This window comes from Hypanus sabinus, chromosome 5 (assembly GCF_030144855.1).
Source record: "Hypanus sabinus isolate sHypSab1 chromosome 5, sHypSab1.hap1, whole genome shotgun sequence".
In the NCBI taxonomy this organism is placed as follows: Eukaryota; Metazoa; Chordata; class Chondrichthyes; order Myliobatiformes; family Dasyatidae; genus Hypanus; species Hypanus sabinus.
In genome coordinates, this window is record NC_082710.1 from 93,031,060 (window position 1) to 93,054,998 (window position 23,939).

The following is a 23,939-nucleotide window of genomic DNA, read 5'->3' on the forward strand; positions in this document are numbered from 1 at the left end:
CACACCTGTCTTTGTAAATGTCCTGAATAGTGAGAAGTTCACATCTACAGATGCACTGGGCTGTCCACACCACTCTCTGCATAGTCCTGCAATTTAGTGAAGTACAGTTCCCATACCAGAGTAACACATTTCCTCAATGTTGTACAATTGCAACTGAATATTGTGGTAACAGTTTATCCTTTAAGAATAAAATATCTTCTGAAATGGTTTAAAAGTGTAAATGGTCTGCATGTTTCGACTGTGTAAAGTACAGCCACACTGAGTTCATTTTAGTGAGAGAAAGTGTGTGTGTGGGGGGGGGGGGGGGAGGGGAGTATTAAGGCTGTTTTAAAAGAATGTGCCTTTAAGAGGCTGCAGCAATGTGTTAATATGTGTTAATGTGTGGGGGGGGGGGGGGAGGGGAGTATTAAGGCTGTTTTAAAAGAATGTGCCTTTAAGAGGCTGCAGCAATGTGTTAATGTGTCAGAGACCCCTGCCAGCAGCTTTTGGTCTCTTCCTTCATTCTTTGAAATATGCATGAAAGCTTTTGATTATCTATTTTAAGATTTGCAGTTATTTGCAAGGAAGAACAGTACAAGCATGTTTCTTTTTGTTTTGTTGTGTCTGTGGTTTTTGCTTTGTGTTTCTTTTTACCATGGAATTGAATTTTAGAGAAACTCTGGTTTCATACTGGCCAGGTGTAATCAGTGCGAGGTGGGAATTTTTGCATCTGTATTCCAGATATGAGATGCCCACACTTTTGAAGGAATTGGGCACTTGGGGGAAAATGCTCATTGGTAGATCATTAAGTTTGTAATTTGAAGTTAATAATTTTGGAAAGATTCAAATATTTTTGGGAGCAGCAATTCTAAAAGTTCTTTTACTAATAAGACTGTATTCTTTTATAGAACATAAAATATGTTGTCTGAGATCTTTGACATATTGATTTTGAGTTTGAGATTCCTTGGAAAATAATTCTGATGTAATTGATGTGATGTTATGTAAATTGCACATGGAAGAAGGTAAGGAATTTCCCTGGGGGGTGGGAATTGGGGGTGGGGGGGGGCTTTACTCCCATACAGTATGTGGATGACCTCCCAAGCAAGAAAACCAATGATCATGACTCCCTCTACTTTTACATCAACTAGCTAAGAAAGGTCATAAAGTATCAAAGCAGAAACTACAGTTTGTGCAACCAGAGTTTCTTGTCTGGGACATAATTTGTGCATCCAATGGGTCACAGGCAAATGAAGCATTTCCTGGGGATGACTCAGTATTGTAGACAGTGAATTTTAGATTACACTGCTATTGTTAGGCCCCTCCAGAAAATATCTCTTCCCAATCAACCATATCTGTTACACCCCAAAAGCTGAGGAAGCATTTGAACATATAAAAGAAGCAATGATATTTACCTCAGCTTTGGGGCTCCCAGACTATAAGAATGAGTTTCACCTTTTGTTCACCATGAATGGTTTGTTCAGATTGTTTTGATTTAGAATTACAGGGAAAGACAAAGGCTAATTGTTTATTCAGCCAGAAGTATACCTAGTTGTCCTGCCTTGCTGTTCAGCACATCCAGTCTCTGAGTCTTAATCATCTTACTCATGTTCATATCCCACATTCAGTGAAAATGCTGCTGACTCACTGTGTCATGTAATACCTCATCCCCACTAGGCAAACTAAATACGATATTGAGTTATTAATTAGCCCAAATGTTAGAATCACTCACTGTGCAACTCTTAAGCTGGGCACTCTTCTCCTCACAGAGGAAGACAGTGATCCAACTGCTGTCAAACCATTACACAAGAAATAATAAACCCTCCTGTGGACATTACTGATACTCCCATTGTTAACATCAATTTACTTTTCTTTGTTGACAGCTCGGTTTTATGCAATGATTTTGGAAAACCATGCACAGGATATGCAGTTGCTTCCCTCACTCATGTTGTGGAGACAGAAAGGCATTTCCCATGTGTAATTCAGCACAATAAGTGAGCTCTTTGTACTTACTAGGGCTTGAATACTTATTAAATGCCAGGTTGCCAGTATTCATATTGACTTACGCTATGCCTTTGAAGTAGCACATGATTATCAACTGATCTGGAAATTATAGGTTTTTTTTACCTTGGAACGATCCCTTTAAAAAAAATTCAGTACACATACAAAACTTACTGGCAGCATTACAAGAGTCTAAACAGGTTGTGATTATTATTTGTGCAGCACATACTGGACAAATAGACAGGGTATCTAAGGGAATAAAGTTGCAGATTGCACTGCAATGAGGCAGCAATTAGGGATATGCAGTTGACCCTCATGACACTTCCTACTGTGGGGGATGTACGAGGATAGCAGTCCATCGACTGAAAGGGTAAAGTGGGAAAGCTGGGTTGTAAGCAGCATGAAGATATGTGGCTTCGCCCCAATGTGACCCCAGGTAAATTGGTGAATTGCCCTCTGTGTTGACAAGTTCACACGTGCACGCAAGGGGAATAATTAATTAAATAAACCAAACTTGGTATGCTCCTGGAATATCTCATGATGCAGAACAAATCTTTAGGCAATGTATGATATGTACCTTATAGGGAAAATTGGTACAAGTAACAGTTTATACCCCATCTTCAGATGGCCCTTTTGTATACTTACAGATGGACTTCATTGAATTGTCATCATGTAAAGGGTAGAAGGATATAGTAGTCATTATTGATATGCTGTCACAATGGGTAGAAGCAGTTCCTTTTAGAAAGAATGATGCAGTTACAGTAGCAAAATGCTTGCTAAAGGAAATAATCCTGTGATATGGGACGCCCTGAAAGCTATATAGCGACAACAGTACCCATTTCACTCATAAAATAATTAAAGAAATATGCCTTATGGATGGATCAACATTTTGATCCTCAGTCAGAGGACCTAGTGAAAAGGATGAATGGAACAATTTAAGAATAAACTTAGCAAAACGTGTGAGAAAACTGGACTGGATGGAAACAAGTGCTACCTTTTGTTCTGATGACTATTCAAGCCACCCCTAATAGAACCATTTGCTTGTCCCTACATAAAATCATAATGGGAAGGCCCTTGCACCTGGCATCAGATGTGCCACTGTGAATTAAGCAGATGGATGAACTAACCTGAGCAAGAGTATTCTGAACTATTGTGTTGGCCTAAACAAAACCATTACCAAATATCATCAACAGGTAAAGGAAGCCATTAATAAACACTAAGTGCCACAACATCAAGCCCTGAGGTTATGTGATGGTGTGGACATTTAAAAGAAAGATCTCTTTTGGAACCTTGGTTTGAAGGACCATTTCAGATATTGCTGGTTACTAATACAGCCATCAAGGTAAGAGAAAAGCCATCGTAGATTTGTGCTTCTCACTGTAAGAAGGTGTTGAACAACGTGGAAAAAAAAATCACTGAGAGTCCCAACGACAGTGGTTGGAATAGCCCTTGTCTTTTCTCTGACAGGTGTAATAGGCATAAGCACTTTCTTATGGATAACTTACAAACGAGCAAACAGGACCAATATCCTAAGCTGCTGGGTTTGTATGGATGTCCAGTCACATGTGGAAGGGATGTGCCCCTTTAAACCATGTCCTTTAATAGAACAGAGGTGAACTGTTATTTTAATTTGGTCCAAGCCCTTTGCTCTGGATATCTTGGCACAACGATGTTGGGACTCAGAACCATAAACCCCTTCCTCCCTATGTCAGTACAGAATGGCACTGGGGGCAGATGGAGATGTAGGGTTCTCAGATTATTAACTGTATGTTAACTGCTAACTACGTCATAAAATGGTTTCTCTGTAGAGTTATAATGAAATGACTTCTTTGAGGGTAACTGATGAGGCAATGCTCTGTTTAGTTGGAATGTTTGGGTTATAGTTATTGATAACGGAGCAACGAACCGATGGTAGCAATGTTGTTCTACCTGAATGTATGGGAACGTGGAATTAGTGCGTGGGTTTTTCGGGAGGAGAACCGGAGAGGAAGGACGTGCTGGACGTGCTCTGGTCGACCACCGAGGTTGGTCCCAGGTGGCAGGTCGAGGCGGTCAGAGAAGATCGAATAGAGGACCAAAGACTTTGAAGTTGAGCTCCAACGGTTATGCATGAATTGACTGTACTCTAATAAATTTTGGCACCTTTTCTTTTCTTTTTATATTGTATCGCTATTAATTACCTAGTTCTAGTAAGATTTATAAAGTGTACTCTGTAAACGTACATGGTGTGCAGTCTGATCTTGTGTGTGCGACTTTGTACCACTGTGCATTTCACAGCGTCCACGCAAACAGGAGACACGGTTTGGCGGATGGACGGATTTTCCCCTAAACGTACATAAGCCGATAGCATGGGTGTTACAGAGATATACATTTTGAAACAACACCTGTTTTAGAGGATATTTTGTTCAACAATGTACAAAAATGAAAACCCCAGAAAAAAAGGACATAGAGTTATCCCTGAGGGTAACACATGCATATGGAACTGGTAAAGCAGCAGGGGAACTGATAAATGTGGCATCAGTGTTAGAAAAGTTAGTAAATGAAACTGCACATGCTCTCGATCAAAGCCAAGAAGCAAGATTTAAATTGTTGGCAGAATTGGCGGTGATCTGTACAATAGCAATGCAAAACTGAAAGGCTTTGGACTTTATTTGTCCAGGAAAGGAGGATGTGTGCCCTGATTGGACAAGGATGCTGTACAGGCAATCCCCAAGTTTATGAACATCCGACTTACGGACAACTCGTATTTACGAACAGAGGAGGGAGAACGCCGTCCGCCATTTTAAGTCGGATCACGATGCCGTCCGCCATTTTAAGTCGTTGTCGTTGATACTTTGTGTGTAACTTTGTATTTGGCTTAAATTTTCCTTAGCAAGATTCACCCTGACCCCGTTCCCCGCCTCCCACCCCCTCCCCATTCCGGTCGGCTGATGGTGCAGTGAGATTAGCGCCGGGCAGGAGAACAGAGGTTGCCAAGTTCAATCCAGTGACAAACCACTCCCGAGCCAGATTGCTGTCAATCCAGTGATTCCCATAGCATCTGTGCCAGGTTGATGTCGAGCTTGCAATTCGACCTCGTAAGAAAAAAACACTGCCACCTCCAGTTTAAATTCCCACGTGGAATATTGTGGAAGATCAAATACCCAAACCCAGCACAGCCCTCACTTTTCCCATTTAACCTGTCTCAGTGTGGTGGAGTTTAGGACCCAGGGAATTCAGTGCAGTGGTCCTTAGGACCCTGCGGACCTCGGGAGCTGGCAGATGTTTTGACCTGCCGCCCACAGTATTTCTATTCGTTTGATGGGAAGCAATCACGATTGAAAATAAAGTGGAAATAATAAAGCATTTGAAAAGAGGTGAAACACCATTGGTCATTGGAAAAATATTAGGCTACAGTCAGTCAATGATTGAAACAATTTTAAAGGATAAATTGAGAATAATGGAGCATGTGAAAGGCCCTACCCTGATGAAAGCTACAATTATTACTAAGCAACGTAGTGGTTTAATTATTGGAATGCATACGTTTCTTAAGTGTTTTATATGCATAGAAAGGTAAAATATATACTATATAGTAAGACAAACATTTGACTAACTGATGCTAAATAATACCGGATGTACTTGTTCCGATTTCCATACAAATCCGACTTAAAGACGGATTCAGAAACGGAACTCGTTCGTAATCCGGGGACTGCCTGTAGTTGCATTCCAGATGAATCCAAAGTCATAACCCAGTTTGTGGACCATGTCTGAGGCACCGAAAATATTAAGTGGAAGATAGTTTCACAATTATACTTCTCCAGGAAGAGGATAGCAGGCGACTATCTTACAATGCGGTACAATCTTGGTATGTAGTATAGTAGGACTAAGACGAAGAGGATATTGAAAATGGATATCCATTGGTCCAGATTAGAAAAAGGAGGTTTTACTTAACTACTGAGTCTGTATCATTATATGAATATTTGAAGTCACTTTGATTACTATATTCATACCCTAACAACCGTGTTTTGATTATTAAAGTGTTGTCCTGAAATGACAAAAGGGTGGGAATATGGAAATATATCTGTAAAACTAAAGTATTTATGAAGTTGTAACTTTTGTAAAATGTAATGTGACAAAATGGAGCCTATAAAATACCAAGGTGTTTTTCTAGTTTAGATGCGAGGCTTACAAGTCTGTTTGTATGTGTTTATTGATGGCAAGCTGTTTTTTTTATGACAGGAAATTAGTTTTTATGGCTAGGTTTAGATGTTTTGACAATAGGGTAAACAGAATAGAGTTTAAAGAACAAAGGGACTGCTTAAAGAATAAATTACAGGAACAAGAGACTTCGCAGATAATGGAGGAATACTATTATGCAATGAAACAATCTAATTACTGTTCTCTGTAAAAAGTATAAAAGTGCCTTGGTTGAAACAGCAGATCAAAGCTATTTTTCCAGATGTTTCTTGGCTTGAAAATATAGCTTCCCTTGCAAGTAAAATAATAAATGTGCTGAAATAGTGATCCACACTGAATTTGTTGTAGTTTATCACTTTATATTAGAAGACATAGCTGAACGGTACACGTCAACCCCTTGAACTCATTACTGCAGATTGCAAGGAAATGGCAATGAGCAAAGCAATGTAAAGTGGGTTTCAAAAAGGTAAAGCAAATGGTGGCATCAGACACTGTACCAACTCATTATGATCCACATTATCCAGTGAAGCTTGCCTGTGATGCCTTGCTTTGTGGTATAAGGCCAGTCATATCACATGTTATGAGTGATGGAAGTGAAAGCCCCAAAGCTTTTGCATCTTGTTCCCTTATGGCTGCAGAGAAAAGTTATGCTCAGATTGAAAGAGAGGCCTTGAGTCTAGTTCAGGGTGTAAAACATTTTAACCAGTAATTGTATGGGAGAGTTTACCCTCGTTACTGATCATCAACAACTAGTGTCCATTTTCAGTCCACAGGAAGTTGTTTCACTAACATCAGCAGCATGAATGCGGAGATGGGCTCCGTTTCTTGAGGACACAATTACAAGATGGAATCAAGAGGAGACTAATCATGAAAATGCAAATGGATTGTCCCATTTACAGTTGGAAAAGGAAGCACCAGAAGAATTTACAACAAAAAACATTTACATCTCTCCCTATTACAGCAGAGATGATCCAAAGGGAGACTAGAAAAGACCCCACACTGTCTCAGATCTACATGACAACCCAAAATGGGTGGAGTATGCATCAGACTCTCCAGTTCCCCCATTTTTACCAGCACCAAGAAGAACTTGCTCTTGATGGAGGTTGCCTTAGTTGGGGATTGAGAATTGTTGGACCATCCAAGCTGAGAGCTACATGGTCAAGATGAAAGCATTGGCTCAAAGCTTTGTCTGGTAGCCTGGGATAGGTCAGGAGATCGAGTAGCTTGCCATGCATTATACAGGATGACAGCATGTCCAGAAGATGCCAGAGCAGTGCCTCTCCATCCCTGGGAATGGCCTGCATTGCCCTGGCAGAGGATTTGTGAGGAATTTTCTGGACCATTCACGGGCACAAATTTCTTGGTTGTAATGGATGCAGCTCCAATGTGGCCAGAGGTGTTCCCAGTAGTCTCCACTACAGCCTCTCACACTGTAGATGTGTTCAGAAGTCTCCTCACAAGGAATGGTGTTCCAGAACACTTAGTCATTGACCATGGACCACAGGTTATGATAGAACTGTTTCAACCATTCCTAAAAATGGATGGAATAGGACACATTACATCTGCATGGTACTACCCAGCTACAAATGGCTTGGCAGAAAGGTTTGTCTAGAGACTAAAGAAAGCATTGTGATCAATGTCAGCAGAACACACTGCACTAACACAGAACTAGCAGCTTGCCAATTGCTTCTTTGCACTTTGCAATGAGCACACTCCACAACTAACATCTCACCAGATATACTGTTCCTGTGTTGTCTCTTGGGTTCACGCTTAAATCTTCTCACATCCAACCTCAGAAGGAGTATGCAGAACAGACAGTTGAATCAAATTGAAAGCTCCTCAAACTTGGATGTTCAATGTTTCACTCCTGGACAATTAGTCCTGGAGAGTGACTCCGGTGGTGATCAAAGTAAGTACTTGGAAAGATTAAGGACAGAAATGAACCATTCTCCTACACAGTGGAGATTGCATCCGATATCATTGAGAGATAACACATCGATCAGTTGAGGAGAGCCGAGTCAATTGTTAGAGAAGCAAATTGGCTACCGCTATCAGAACCACTTTCTGCCGTCTCAGAGTCAACTCCTACAACCACCATGGAGGAGGCCCCAGAACCTGAGACTGGTTTCACAACCACAAGTCTCACTTACCAAGAAGAGTGATCCGCCTTGTCAGGAAAGGTATCAATAAGAGTAAGAAATCAGCTACAGTGATTAAGGGCTGAATGGGACTATTTAAAATCTATTATGCTGTGGAGGTTTGTATATAGTGGTTATATTATATAGTATATTGTGTATATAGTTGAGATCCATTTGCTATTGAGTTGGACTTTATAAGCAGGGAGGAGTGTTGTGTATTTAATATTTAAGTAATGTTTGAGTAATACATATTGGTTGATTACATTATTGTTTCTTTAAGTAATTTATTAAGGGTTATAGGTACGTGAATTACATACGTCACTACGCAACCATGTGATGTGTGCGCACCTTGCTTGAAGTAAATTCGAAATTCGTCCCACGTTTTCGACTGTCATGTCTTCCTTTGAGTTAGTTTAATGTTTTGATGTTACAAAATATAACAGGAATAAACATCAGTTCATGCCCAATAAGATAAAGAAGTTAAAGTCTGTCCCGAGCCTTACAGGTTCATCAGGCCAATGCTTATGCCGGTTTCCATGGTATGAAGCGACTGAGAGTACAAGAGTCTCCCCCCCACTACCAGATAGGACGCCAGTCTATCATGAGGTTAACCCCCAGCATTTTGCCGGTACCCATTTTCAGCTGGGTGGACTGGAGCCATGTGTGACTAAGTGCCTTGCTCAAGGACACAACACGCTGCTTCGGCTGGGGCTCGAACTCACAACCTTCAGATCGCTAGTCCAACACCTTAACGACTTGGTCACGCGCCACACAAAACAAAGAAGGTCCTTTGTTTTTAAGCAATCTGACAAAATATAGTGATGGTTCTGTAAATTATCAATCAAGTCAAGTTTTTCTAACAACTTAATCTTCCTTTCAGTATGTTTGAGCCTAGAATGGAAAACAACTACTGAAATCTTCAATATATGTGTCTTTATTCTTTCTGATCTTACATTGGATGTTCAAATGTTAACATCGTGAGAGTAGTTGAGTTATTACATTTGTTATAGTGCTGTTATGTTTAGTAATTTATGTAAGTAAATTGATATTTATATATCGTTGCACAGACTCATGTCAGTGGAAGAATATTTGATGACATTTATGTCAAGGTCCCCTCAACATTACAGACATTTCTCCATTTTTAGTGAATTCTGTGCGTGAAAAGCAGAGAGATTTTTAATTGGGAATGTATGCACTGTCTTCCCTGTCAGTTCCAAGAACAATTAAACTATGTGTGAATTCAGTGAGAAGCAAATCAAAGCCCCTTTCCTACAACAATCTATATCTGTGACAGAACAGTAGTGTGTTATGGACTCTTGCATATATAAATAGAATTAAACAAACAAATTAATCCAGCTTAAAATGTGCAATTTCCTATCATGAGAAATGATTTGAGGATTACTCCCAACTTCAACATCTGGCTCCAGAGTATTTCAAATGGCAGCATTTTAGATTTCCAGCAGTCACTTAAGGGAGTCATTATCTCCAACTGTCTCAGCAGATCTCAGGGTATTAACATCCCAATGTTCATTGTGTAGGGAACTTCCCAAGATGCCTCATCAGAATTCTTTTATTGTACTAGAGTAGATTTCATTCTTCCTTTCCCATATGATTTCAGAAAAATAGCTGGAGAAAAATTCATTAAAAAATGTTAAGCTAAACCTCCTTGATTTCGGAACAAGGATCAAGGGTCAACTTTATTTGATTACATATATTAATAATTTGCTATGGTGGTTGGTCAGGGAACGGCATGCAACAAAAAGTAGCAGCGTTCAACGATTATAAAGAATAAAGAATTAGATCAAAATAAAGTGGATCATGAATAAAATGTGCATAAATACATAAGTTCCAAGGTTGTCAAACCGAGGAATAGTAGTGGGGACAAGCTCTCAGGACCTAAAAGTGCTCCTCATGGCATACGCCTCAAATAGCCTCTGACAACCAAGTCCAGCTCCTGTCCTTCTCATGTGGCTTAGCCTCTAAGCCCAGCAGAAGTGTTACTACTGACAGGAGGAGTGGCGAAGGCAGGTCCTGGTGCCCTTAAAACAGTGCTTTGGATAGATGGAGCTCTTCAGTCAGGGAAGGTAGTCCATCTTAGAGAGGGAAAACTCTGATTTCAAACCTCCACTGCCTTGCAACCGTATCCACTCATGGGAAAGGTTTCGGGAGTAAACCCTGAGGACAAATCCGGAACTGGAGTCTCTAAGGCAGTCTGATGTTGCCTTCAATTTCGCTCTGGTAACTCCTGTGACGTCACTGGTGCCAAGCTGTGGAGAGGGAAGACTTGCTGCCGGTCTTCCATACAGCCTTGCCCAGGCCTGCGCCCTGGAGAGACTGAAGCAAGACTTTCCAGGCACAGATCCGTGGTCTCACAAGTGTTACGTACCCCGTAACCGGGTGTCCGACCAGCAGAGAAATAAGAATCCGTTGGAGTCTGGTGGTACTAAACTAAAGGTGTTTATTAGTAACCTACACAATACGATATCAAAAATGCAAATATACATACAAAACAAGTTAGTAGTAATAAACCTAAAAGTGTAGGAATAATAATAATCAATAATAAACAAGCTCTATCGATGTCTAGGGGTAAATGAATTGTCATAGGAAAGTATAGAGTTGAGTTCATAAATGCTGAGGTGGTTATGGTTGTTGTATTGAAATTGTTGGAGAGAGAGAGACAGCGAGCAAGAGGTAACAGCTACAGCAGGCAGACCTTCCATTGCTTTCTTAATCCATCTTATCGTTGTGGTCATTCAGTTATGACCCCTCTGCTCTTCAGCTAGACCATTCTTTGGTGGTGGACTCGTCACTCTGGCATGAGTGGACACACACACAAGTCCCCACCGGCCCTGCTGTAACACTGTGAGCTTTACTGACTATCTCCTGATTTGGTCTCTGAAGCCCCCTCCTTTCTGTGGGTTCCCAGCACTCAGTCAGTGTCCACTGGTGTGTCTGAAGGGTGTCTCTCCAGACCTGTCTTTTATCCCCACTCACGGGGTCTCAGCTATCCATCAACTCTGAATGACCGTGTCCATCAAATCAGGCCACTCCTGCTATCTCCTGAGGAATGTTAACGAGCAAAGTAAAGTCCTTGTAGTGGAAGGTAAATAATCCAGGAAGAGTCAAAATACAGTAAATCAACAGTCTCGCTCCCCCTCTTATCTGTAGCAGATGTTCTTGCCTGTGTTTCATCTCTCTCTCTCTCTCATGAGCAGCATAGCAACAGCAATAATTCATAGTTCTCGGGAGGGGGGGAGTTGGGAATGGTTAACTCTGACCCCATTGACCATCAGGTCTGTTCATCACTCATAACACAAGACTAACAGATGCCATCACAAATTCATAAACCCAGCATGTATTTACAATACAAACAGCATTATAACTAGTGGTTTAAAGTGTTTACAGTGCAGTGAAGGCTGAGGGAGGACTAATGGTTGATCAGATTAACAGCCTGATGACTATTAAGTTTTCATAATTCAGTTCAGAGGCAGATCATAAGAAAGATATACAATAAAAAACATTTTTCTTCTGATAGAATTCTGCTGGGTGTACATCAGGGTTTTGTAAACTGTTACAAACAAGTTGGAAGATGGGCCACAAGAGCAGTTCAACTCACAGTTGCAAGTGAAAGCTAAGAATACAGGGAACAGTTGGTAGGTCAGGCAGCTTCTGTGGGAAGAGTCAGTACTTCAGAAGGCCCTTCATAAGAATTGTACAAGAAAGCAAACGTGTTGAGTTTAAGTTGCATAGAGGGTAGATGAAGGATGGAGATAGCTAATGGAGTATATTTCATGGCAAATAAGGTTTACTAATGTGATATGTTGTTGATGATGCTATCTGATCGATAGGTTAATGAGGACCTTTGCAGTATTTAATGAGTATCAAGATGAACACTTGAATTTCTTTGCCAATGTGGTCTAAGATACAGGTGCTGAATGAAGGGATTAATGTAGAAGGGTCTCCACTGATTGTGAAGGGTCTCCGTCAATTGCTGTGGATATTTAGCCTCTCTGTAGCCTACGCATTGTCTGTGAAATACTGTGAAAATCAGAGATGGCAGAAATTCCCAGCAGGTCATGTTGAACTAATACAGAGCAAAAAATAAAATCTACAGTCAAACAGCTAGTTCTGATACAAATAGAGAAAATAAATTACTTCCCGGTGGGTGGCCAAACATTTTAATTCCCATTCCCATTCCTTTTCTGACATGTCAGGTCATGGCCTCTTCTTGTGCCAAGATGATTCTGCCCTCAGGGTGGAGGAGTAATACCTTGTATTCTGTCTGGGTAGCCTCCAACCTGATAACGTGAAGATTGTTTTCTCCTTCCAGTAGAGTATTTTCCCTCCTCCTCCCCTGTTCTTCTATCATGCTGGCCTTTTAACTCTTCTTCTCACCTGCTTATCATCTCCCCCGGGCCCCCTCCTCCTTCCCTTTCAGCCATGGTTCAATCTCCTCTTCTATCAGATTAATTTCTCTCAATACCTTTCCCACCCACCTAGCTTTACCCAGCACCTTCTAGCTCTACCCCTTCCCTCCCCCCAGCTCTTTATTGTGCTGTCTTCCCTTTCTTTTACAGACCTGAAGAAGGGTCTCAGCTTGAAATGTTGACTGCTTATTAATTTCCAAAGATGCTGCCTGACCTGTTGAGTTCCTTGACCATTTTGTGTGCGTTGCTTTGGATTTCCAGCATCTTCAAAGAAATTCTGTGTAAGTGATTTACTTGAAGTTATTGAATTTGATGCTTAATCTGAAATGCTGATCATGAGAATAACAGACAAGATGCTATTGACAGATACGTTAGAGTGCAGGTGAGATGTAGAAACGAAGTGGAAAACTAAAAGAAGTTCAGGATTGCTCCAGCAAACTGAACACAGGTGTTCTGCAAAGGTGTCACCCAATCTGCATTTGGCTTCACCATTGATGAGAACAGAAAACTGGAAGCAACAAATGAACCTGACTAATTTGGGTGTTTAAACTTAGGATATCATGTTTTGGAGATGGCAATGTGTTTTACCAGATGATGTGTATCATGCTTCTCATTGGAATTACTGCCACCAGCATGTACAAATTGCAATTATATGCTCTTTAGGAAGAACCAATGAAGTCAACGCTACACAGGACTCATGAGACAAACTGTCAACCAAACTCCATCGGGAATTCAGCTACAACATTAACAGATGAAAGAGCAGTGTACTGCTGCAGTATGCAAAAAGAAAAGAGCAGGTGAGTGTTGGGTTGGATGATCTGGCTCATTGGATCAGCAGTTACACCTGTTTGCTTGACAAACTAATGAGATAATGTGACATAAGTGTTGTAAGAGGTAAATGGTGACAGGATCGCTAATTAAGCAGTTGCCAAGAACTTAGTTTCAAACCAAAGTTGATAAACAATTGAAGAGAAGCAGCATTGCTGCTAGTTGTTATAGATCACCATGCAAAACAGAATTGGACTCAGCTCACTTGCAGCCTTGTTCTGTCTTCCAAGCAACATACAAATCCAACTTGGGAAAGTGTAGAAGTGAAGAATAAAGGGTATTACAGCTGGACAGCCTTGCTTTCTAAAATAACCCTTTTTAGGTTGGATTTTGTAGATGGATTTAAAATAAATACCCTTCATTGTGCTTTTGAATGAGCCATACAGAGATCAGAGATGCAGATGCACAAGCTTCAGTATGAAGAGCTTTCCCTGGGAGAATCTCTCAGTAGAATCTTATTGCTCTCAGGGGTATATTAAAGTTTTATACTCTGTGACAGCGAAGATAACAACAAGTGACTAAATGCAGTTTCATCAGTGTACTTCAGCATTCTGTGTATGGACATTTGGAATTACATATGGAATGGGAGTACAGAGGAGGACTCCTCCACATGCTCATATACCTTTGTTGGAAATACAGACTTTCAAAACTGTCTTCTTTAACCACTGCATTGAAAAATGGTTCTCTGTAGACAATGGTGTTTAGTTAAGCAGCTGTTCTTGTACAAGATCAAAGACTGGTTCTCATTTGTATTAACTGACTGTTGCCCCGTGACTCCAGAAGAACGTCACTCACTTAACAATGGATAATTACCATGATCTGCTAATTCTCAGAAAATGTTTATCTTCAAAATTTGCCAAGTTATAGCTTGGTAATTATTGACTTACTCCATCATATGGATTGTGCATAATAAGTTTGTAATGTATTGATGTACTCCACTGACACAGCACAAAAATCGCTTCAAAAGAAACTCTAATATTTCATTGCTTATTCTGAAAGCGCTGGAAAGTACTCTGTTGCAAGTAAATTGATTTTACGCTTCCTGATGGAAGAAAAATTCTGGAATAAAATTATTTATTCATAAGTTATGCACAGTCTTAATTAGAAAAGAACATTCAATGTAGAGACGAGATGCTGCCTTGGATTTTCACTTACATATTCTTTGGTGAGACTCCCATGAAATAGTCAAGGTTTCCTATCTATCCTGATAAATGTAAATTATCTTTACCATGCTAGTTAGAAGTAAGCTAAAGATATTAAGTAAAGCAATATATTTTTCCACTCAGACAGTGAACCCTCTAAATTCAAATTTGAAGTTGAGAAAATCCTTCAGATCGATTTGTAATAATCAGGCAGATTTCACCTGCCATACACATAACTTGGAATCTAACAAATTATTCCAATGATGCAACAACACTTCCTAGTCACAGCAGTACAAAGGTTGTTATGCTAACCTTAACGCTTTCTTGAAGGGAATTCAAAACTTCAATGATACATTAACAAAGCAATACAGGTTCGCAGTCACTAAAATCATAAATGTCCTAAGGAACAAAACAACTAGAAATGCTCAGCTGATTAAGCAGTAGTTGGCGGAGAGAGAAACAGGACTAATATTTCAGATCATTGATCCTCCTGATCCTGCCTGGCCTGTGCTGTCTTTACGACAGTTATTTAGTTTATAATATTTTCGCTTAGTAATTCATTCAATAGTATTTTCTAGTTAGAATTAGAAGTGTTTAAAGTATATTCATTGCATGTAAAATATATCGGCATGCGATGACGTCACATCCGGTTTCGCCGCGTCTTGTGGGAAAATACCGGTTTGAAATTAGCGCAAGGGTGGGGGCTTACCACGAGGCACACCTGAGCAGAAGTTGTTTTGCAGGCATGAGAAATCACAGTGAGAGCAACGCTGTAAGTTAATAGATAATCGATATATTGAACTAAGATGTTAATGCCGATCCTGTTAGAAGTAACGACGGTAGATAATGTTTATGCTTTCGTTAGTTAAAGAGTCGCGGATAGTTTGCATGGAAGTGTATTTAAAGTAGTCAATGGAGCAGGTAAACTCTCCCTGTATACTGCACCTTAGTGTAATGTAGTTATAGTCACCTTTGCAAGTATTTACACTTAAAATGTGATATTAAGGAAGGAACAAATGCTGTATCAATCTTGTATTGTTTTATCAACAGTTTTCACCATATGTTAATGTGAAGAGTGAACAGTAAATGGTTAATCTTACTGCGATCTGGTTCTTATTAACTGGTTTATCTCGACGTTAAATTCGGCGTTCGTGACACGCGAAGGAGAACGTTACATGGCCTGTTGAGTTTTTTTCTAGCGCTTCCTAGTTTTATTTCAGATTTGCAGCATCTGTATTTTTATAAGAAATATAAAATATGAAGCTTCAAACATTTTCAGGTGAATCTTTCAGCATTTTAGGTTGAATGTTCAAACAAATGATTAGAGATTTACTCTCAACATCTCAGATTTATTTGTTGCCCAGAAATACATCATCATGGTTGCACAAGCCTCTACTCCTTTTCAAGCCACTCTGCATGATTAGACTGAATTAAGGAAAGTCGTTGAAGTAAAGGATCAAGCCGCAACCATGAGCTAGCATCTCTTAATATACATGATTTTTTAAAAAAAATACATTGATCTTAAATGTTGTCTGGAGGCATACACAGAGAAACTGAATGAATATATCTCTCAATCCGAAGACTGCTATGACACCCAAAATGATAACTTCTTTTACTTTCAAAGGTGGGGCCTGACCCACCAAAAGTGTCCAGCGCTTTCTGTTTTCACTTGAAGAATTCCAGCATCTGCAGCTCATTTTAATTTTTCAGTTTAACTATCAAATAGGTTCCACAATATGGATTTAAGTTATATAAATGTCTAAGTTTGAAATGCAGTTAACATGCTTAGTTTCTAAATTGCTTTCTTATGGGCAATTACCAACTTTACTGCCTGGGAGTAACATGAGAGAATGCATAACTTACTGATGACTGAATTATTTTCATCCATTCTGCCTCATTAACCCCCAAAGACAAAGCTCTTAATTACCTTTTTGGATAACTGATGAAGTAGCAGCTCAGAATTACAAATATGACCATGTGAATTGCATTTATTCCAACAAATTGCTGAAGGAAAACTATTTTAATAGTTTTATTCCTTCATCTCAGATAACCTTGTAGTGTAGTGGAGCTGGCAATCATACCTCCCTCTGGAATGTTTTTGTGTTTGTCTTTCAAACACCTGTGAGGTTGATCACCAGTTGTGCCAAATGCAATTCTTTTCTTTTCTACCATCTGCTGCCTTCCAAGTAGTTGTTACTTTGGCTTCAGTTTACTGATACTAAATTTCTTAAATGCACGCTGGTTGGATTCTTAAATTTTGCATTCTCACTCTTAAGGACTTAGTTGAGAACCTTGACTTTGTGAGGTACCTTTTTCACAAAGTTTCTCACCAGACTTATTAAGTTTCTGTATTCCCGTAAAGTTGCCTTTCTGGTTTTGGCAGCAATATTTAAACCGATTATGTTTTAAAACTAATTAAGTTAGAGTTTCCCTTCCACTGATTGCCGTTTAAGTGAGCAGTTGCAAAATCCTCAGAAGTACTTGGGTCTGAACCTTTTAGCTGATCTAGTTTGAAGCATTTACTTGGGATTAGGCTTACATTTCTTGCATTACTGAGCTTTTTATTCTTCCATTAACTCTAAATAATGATAATAAGTCAACATAAGACTTTTCTTCACTATATTCCAGAAAGTTCTTATCTTGATCAGACAAAATAACCTTCCATTCAAACGCAGCTAATTGGGATATGATTAAATCCAGCTATTTCTTGCTATGAACTTTTTATTCTTAGTTTGCTATCAAATACAACCAACATTTCAGCATTAACTATGTTTTATAATACATTTTCAACTCTGAGTATCACTGGCAGGACTAGCATTTATTGGGCTTGAAGTCCCACACTACCACGTTCAAGAACAGCTATTTCCCTTCAACTATCCAGTCTTGAATCAACCAGCAAAGCACTGATTTTCACATTTCAGCAAAACTATGACCACTTCGACTGACTTGCACTAAAATGAACTTTTGTTATCTTATTCTAATGTGTTTCCTTGTCAAAATTAGATATAATTTATGATGAGGCAACACAAGTGAATCTGCAGATGCTGGAAATAAATAAAAAGCACAAAATGCTGGCAGAACTGTGCAGGCCAGACAGCATCTACGGGAGGAGGTAGTGACGACATTTCGGGCCAAAACCCTTCATCAGGAGTGAAGTAACATGGGATGGTCAAGGGGGGATAAGAAGTGGGGGGAGGGATAAAGTAGAGAGCTAGGAAGTGATAGGCTGCAGGGAAATGGGCTAAGGGGAAGGTGGAGAATTATGGGAAATAAAGGAGAAAGAAAGGTAGGACTGGGGTGAGATTATAGTGAGGGGGGGAAAAAGAGAGAGAGAGAGAGAAAGAGAACCAGACTGAAATAATAGATAGGGATGGGGGTAAGGGGGGGGGGGGCAGCGGTATCAACGGAGGTCTGTGAGTTGGATGTTCATGCCAGCAGGTAGGAGGCTACCTAGGCAGGAGACTGTACTGCAGCAGACAAGAAATCTGTACAATCGGTAGTCAAAACTGAACTGCCCAATGCATCACCGGCACCAGCCTACTATCCATCAAGGACATATATACAGAAAGGTGTCAGAAAATGCCAGTAATATCATGTTGGGTATTTAATATTTCAGTAATATTTGAGTAATATTGTAAATATATTGTTAGTTAAGCATTCTTTGTTTGCTTAACTAATTCATTATGTAAAAGTACCAAAATGCATACGTCAGTTCACCACCATGGCTTCTGTATGAGCCTTGCTTAATGTAAAAATGAAGTTAGACTCACCTTCTGAACTCTCTATATTTTCCTTTCAATTACTTTTAAAGTTTTTGAGTTGCAAAACATAATATGAAAGATCCCACCCTCCCTGCTCATGGACAGTTTGTCCCACTCTCATCTATGTCGCATCCCTGCCAGGATCACCTGACTCAAAAACAATTACTTTGCCCAAACAGCAAGGCCAATCAACACCTCCACCCGCTAACCCACCCCATTTCCACCTTGTACTACCAATTCTTTATTCCTGTCTGAGTCACCTTTTTTACAGACACTCTGTGCCTTGCATCACTTTATGGGCATACAATCTACCAAAGTATATAAGCAATCATTTTTATATCTTTAATATATTATATTCTTTACCTTATTGTGTTTTTCGTGCTGCATCAGATCTGGTGTAATAATTATTTCATTCTCCTTTACGTTTGTGTACTGGAATTGACATTAAACATTACACTATCTTGAACTTCTAACCACCCTATCGACTTGGCGACAACTTTAAGTGATCTGTGGATGTGGATCACAAGATCCCTCCGTTTCTCCACACTGCTAAGAATCCTACCATTAGCCCTGTACTCTGCCATCAAGTTCAATCTTCCAAAGTGTATCACTTCAAACTCTGCCGGATTGAATTTCATTTGTCCCTCCTCATCCACCTCTGCATCCCATCAACACCCTGTCATAACCTGTGACACCACCAACCTTCATCTCATTACAGACTTACTGACCCACCCTTGCACTTCCTTATCCATTTCACTTATGAATATCACAAGGAGCAGGGGCCCTAGAGCAGATCCCTGTGGAATACCACTGGTCACTGATCTCCATCGAGAGCAGTATTTTTTCAATTTTAGGATGAGACCAGATTTGTCATTTTAGTTATGAGCTGGAGCTCAAATCGTCAGACTGGTAATTGGTCTATTAGTGTCACACGTTTTTCATTCCCTCTATACCAATCATTTCACAACACAAGGTGGTAGAAGGGAATAGCAGTAACAAAACGCAATAGTGAACCTCTTGCTCTTTCATTGCATTTCTACAATGCTTTTGCTGAATCTTAAACTCTCAACTGTTCCTTGATATATTGTCTTTGTTTTGTCATTTCTTATGGTATAAGAGACTACTCAGCTATGAGAATTCATGCCACAAGAACCGTCCCATCAATCTGATTCACCCACATATTTTCCAGTCGTCTATTTACTCTCACATGCAGAGCTCTGATGCTTCTGCCTCACTTCTTCCAATGTTATGAAAATCATAAAAAATGCAGATGCTGGAAATCTGAAGTGAAGTCAGAAAATGCAGAAATAGGTCAGGTTGCTTGTGTGGGAAGAGAAACAAAGTAGATGTTTCAGGTTGATGGCCCTTAATCAGAACTATGAAGGAGACAAAACAAGTTTGTTAACTTGTAGGGAGGATAGTGGAGGATGGCTGTCTCTGTTAGGGTAAACCCAGGATGGCCATGGCGATAACTTGAAATCAAAGTTATCTGGTCAACAAATGATTGGGAGTAGTTTGAGGGTAAGAATGTAGACAAAGTAATGTAATGAGTCATGAAATGCAGAGCAGAATGTGATGTCTATTAGTTCAGTCAGAAGGTGAGATGTTGATCCAAAAGCCTGTGTTGGGCATCACTGCAACAGTATAGAAAACCCCAAATGGAAAGATCAGAGTGGGAGTGCAATAGACAATTAAAATGGAAAGTTAAAGTGTCTGTATAATTAAATATTATCTTGGACAGTTACATCTGCAGCAGGTAAATGGGTGAAGGTGAGGTTAGATGGGTTTATTCTTTGTGTTACTGTACACACAGATGCAGACCAAGTCCAACAGGTTTGTCCATCAAGGTTCACCCATATGATTAAGCTTTCAGGACCAGAGCACAATCCATGCTCTTTCCACTTGTTGTTCAACGAAAGGAGTCCTTATTCATCGGCTGAGGGAGGATGCTAGTTGGTATTCAGGAAGCATCCATCTTAAGGACATCAAGGGTTACTTCCAGTGTAGTGTCAGGTGTGGCCACATTAAGAATTATGATGGTGTTGACTAGTATGGAGAACGTAAGATATGATCCTGTGGGGATGACCATTTTTAACTATTCCTTAAATTTTTCTGTACTTAAATTTTGGTTCCCCCTGAGGTAAAAATAAGAGTTGTGTGTCCCACTGGGCTGGCAGTCACCCTGCAAAATCTGCTCATAGCAGAGAGATTTTAGTGGATATTTAAGAATCAAATACTTTGGTGACTCTGAAGTCACATATAAGCCAGTCCAGGTAAGGCAATTTCCTCTTTGTGGATCCAAACTGGATTTAACTTGTCCAGAGTCTTGGCGGGAATTGAACACACCTCTTTGGATAGCTGCTCTTTGAATAACTATTAAGCAATATTCCAACACTATACCATTTCTCTTTCAACATCTGTAAACAAGAATTCATCATTTTTTTTGGAAGTACTGTTTCTCAGCTGTTTTATCTACATATATAAGCTATATCTCGCAAAGTTGTTTGAGGCAACTATGTATTCAACTGCAGTTTATCTTCATAATTTACATTTGTTCATGAATACTCATCTCAGGTAATCAGATAGGTATATGTCAACAACAACGCTGCTGACATACTGCAGTACAAGTAACCATTTTGTTAAATCTACAGAGGAATTCTGATTGAAAAATTTTACGATTTATACCGTAAGTAGGTTTAGATTAGCAAAACGTCATTCCCTTTAACAAATCCAGGTTTAGAATCAACCATCCATTAACAAGTTCAAGTTCAGCTTACTGTCATTCACCTCCAAGAGGACCCCAATCTCGTTGTAGGGTCACTGAGGCTTGTGTGCCTCAGTGACCCGAAGAGCTATGTTGGCTGGAATCAAGGGCCTGTGCTTTGACTCTCAGTAGTGTCACACATGCCAAATAAGTCAAAGGGTAGAAGCTAAACTAAGAGTGGTTCACTGGTCCTCCAGGTTCAGCTCGGGACTAACAACCCAAAAAAAGGTAGTTCCAGAAACAGCGATGAAGAATTGTCGTATATCTGTGTGCGACAGTATTCCTGAACCTCCACCCGGGGTTTGCAGGACTGACATTAGTGAGAACAAATATCAGGGTGAAGGAAGCCCTGAACACGGCCAACACATGGCCAAGGATGGACAGAGATGGAGGCCCTTCACTTCTGCCCTGAACAGGCAACCACTAACTAACTTGTCATTCAGTCGTACACATGTATACCACCAAACGAAACAGCGTTTCTCTGGACCAAGATGCACACCACTGTACATGCAGTATAACTCATGGACATGACAAGACATACATTACTGAAACATTATTCCTGCAAAATAACTTATTAGGAATCATTATATTGATTTCTTTGCAACATAATATCATAAATATAAAAGATTAAATGAAAAATACATGAGCAAAGCAATGACATTACAACAGAATAAGTCTAAGTGACATATTTAAATGAAGGTGTAATTGATGAAAAAGGAGTAAGTACTAAACATGAATATAAATTGGATATGTGACATAAAATGAATGATCCTTGCTGGTCTACAAACAAGTGTTACAGTAATTCAATATAGTAAAGAAGCAAATTAATAAATTATAGATTTATTCTTGAATACATTTATAATAAAATCAATATTTCACCAACTAAGGTATGGCTAGCATTTTTATTGCAGCATTCATGATCACTGGACCTCTAAAAGCATTTTACTGTCTTTGAAATGAAATGTAAATATTTCTAATGACAACAACAAGCTTGTGCATGGCAAGCATGTTGGATAAGAATCACATACTTGTTTATTTTCCAAATTAAATTAATATTACAGAGAAAAGTGTCCTGTGGAGTCAAGGGTAACTGAAATTTCAATGGCACAGTGGTCTTACCACCTCCCTAGCCATCAAAGTTTAACATCTGGATTCTCCTCTCCTCAAAGTTTAATAATTATTTTTTAATGGTTGTTATTGCCATGTTTTTCATCTGTCATTCTCTCTCTTTTAGTTTTTGGAATTAACTTTAGAAGTGTATAGTTTAAGGGGCTAATTTTGAAATAAATAATGTTGTTATGGGTTCATCTCATCTAGATGGGTTATGACTTACTTAATCTATTGTTCACTTTGGATCTTTTTTTGCTGGATGATGACATGTCATTAATTGTTTTGGCTCATGGGGTGAGTGTAGATTCCTTGCAGTGTTAGAGGAACCACAAGACAAGCTCCAGATTGACAAGATCACTTCTAATAACAATTGTTAAAACAGAAGACAGTATACACACATTGCCTGTCTGCCTCTGGACTACTTTTATCTTTGCCTGAGGGGATAGAAGTATTTATTTGCAAAACACATTTTCCCTTATGAATGGCATTGTAATGCCATGAATGGCTCTGGTGACCTGTAGCAGTTTTCGACACAGATCTGCACAGATAATATGCATGCTTCGTGGTTCTCTGTGACTGACTCAATGAACCAGTTGTTATTTTGTCCTCTTTTTAAAAGGTGTGCTGTCTTTACGACAGTTATTTAGTTTATAATATTTTTGCTTAGTAATTCATTCAATAGTATTTTCTAGTTAGAATTAGAAGTGTTTAAAGTATATTCATTGCATGTAAAATATATCGGCATGCGATGACGTCACATCCGGTTTCGCCGCGTCTTGTGGGAAAGTACCGGTTTGAAATTAGCGCACAGGGTGGGGGGCTTACCACGAGGCAGACCCGAGCAGAAGTTGTTTTGCAGGCATGAGAAATCACAGTGAGAGCAACGCTGTAAGTTAATAGATAATCGATATATTGAACTAAGATGTTAATGCCGATCCTGTTAGAATTAACAACGGTCGATAATGTTTATGCTCTTGTTAGTTAAAGAGTTGCGGATAGTTTGCATGGAAGTGTATTTAAAGTAGTCAATGGAGCAGGTAAACTCTCCCTGTATACTGCACCTTAGTGTAATGTTGTTATAGTCACCTTTGCAAGTGTTTACAATTGAAATGTGATATTAAGGAAGGAACAAATACTGTATCAATCTTGTATTGTTTTATCAACAGTTTTCACCATATGTTAATGTGAAGAGTGAACAGTAAATGGTTAATCTTACTGCGATCTGGTTCGTATTGACTGTGGTTTATCTCGACGTTTAATTCGGCGTTTCGTTACACGCGAAGGAGAACGTTACAAAAGGTATTGGTGTCAGATGAATGCTGGAGTTGCTTGGTTCATTTACAAATTCACACAAAACACGAGAGGAACTCAGCAGATCATGCAGAATCAATGGAGAGGGATAAAGAGTCAACAGTTCAGCCTAGACCCTTCATCAGGACCAAAAAGTCAACTCTTCATTCCTCTCCATTGATGGTCCCTGACCTGCTGAGTTCCTCCAGCATTTTCTGTGTCTTTTTCTAGATTTCCAGCATCTGAAGAGTCTCTTGTGTTTATCATTTATAAATTCTCCCACTTGCTTGATGGAAAGAGATATTAAATCAGTTTTAGGACATGGA

General features: G+C 39.5%; 2 long non-coding RNA genes across 2 annotated transcripts in view; one reads left to right on the top strand and one right to left on the bottom strand.

Annotated features, from left to right (window-relative positions):
- Nucleotides 1-23,939, bottom strand: part of LOC132394288 (uncharacterized) — a 632,507-nt gene that overhangs the window by 57,318 nt on the left and 551,250 nt on the right. The gene's annotated exons all lie outside the window — the stretch shown is intronic.
- Nucleotides 23,509-23,939, top strand: part of LOC132393725 (uncharacterized) — a 52,602-nt gene continuing 52,171 nt past the window's right edge. Inside the window, exon 1 of the long non-coding RNA XR_009512056.1 lies at nt 23,509-23,622. This is a non-coding gene — a long non-coding RNA (uncharacterized LOC132393725). The remainder of the gene's footprint in view (nt 23,623-23,939) is intronic.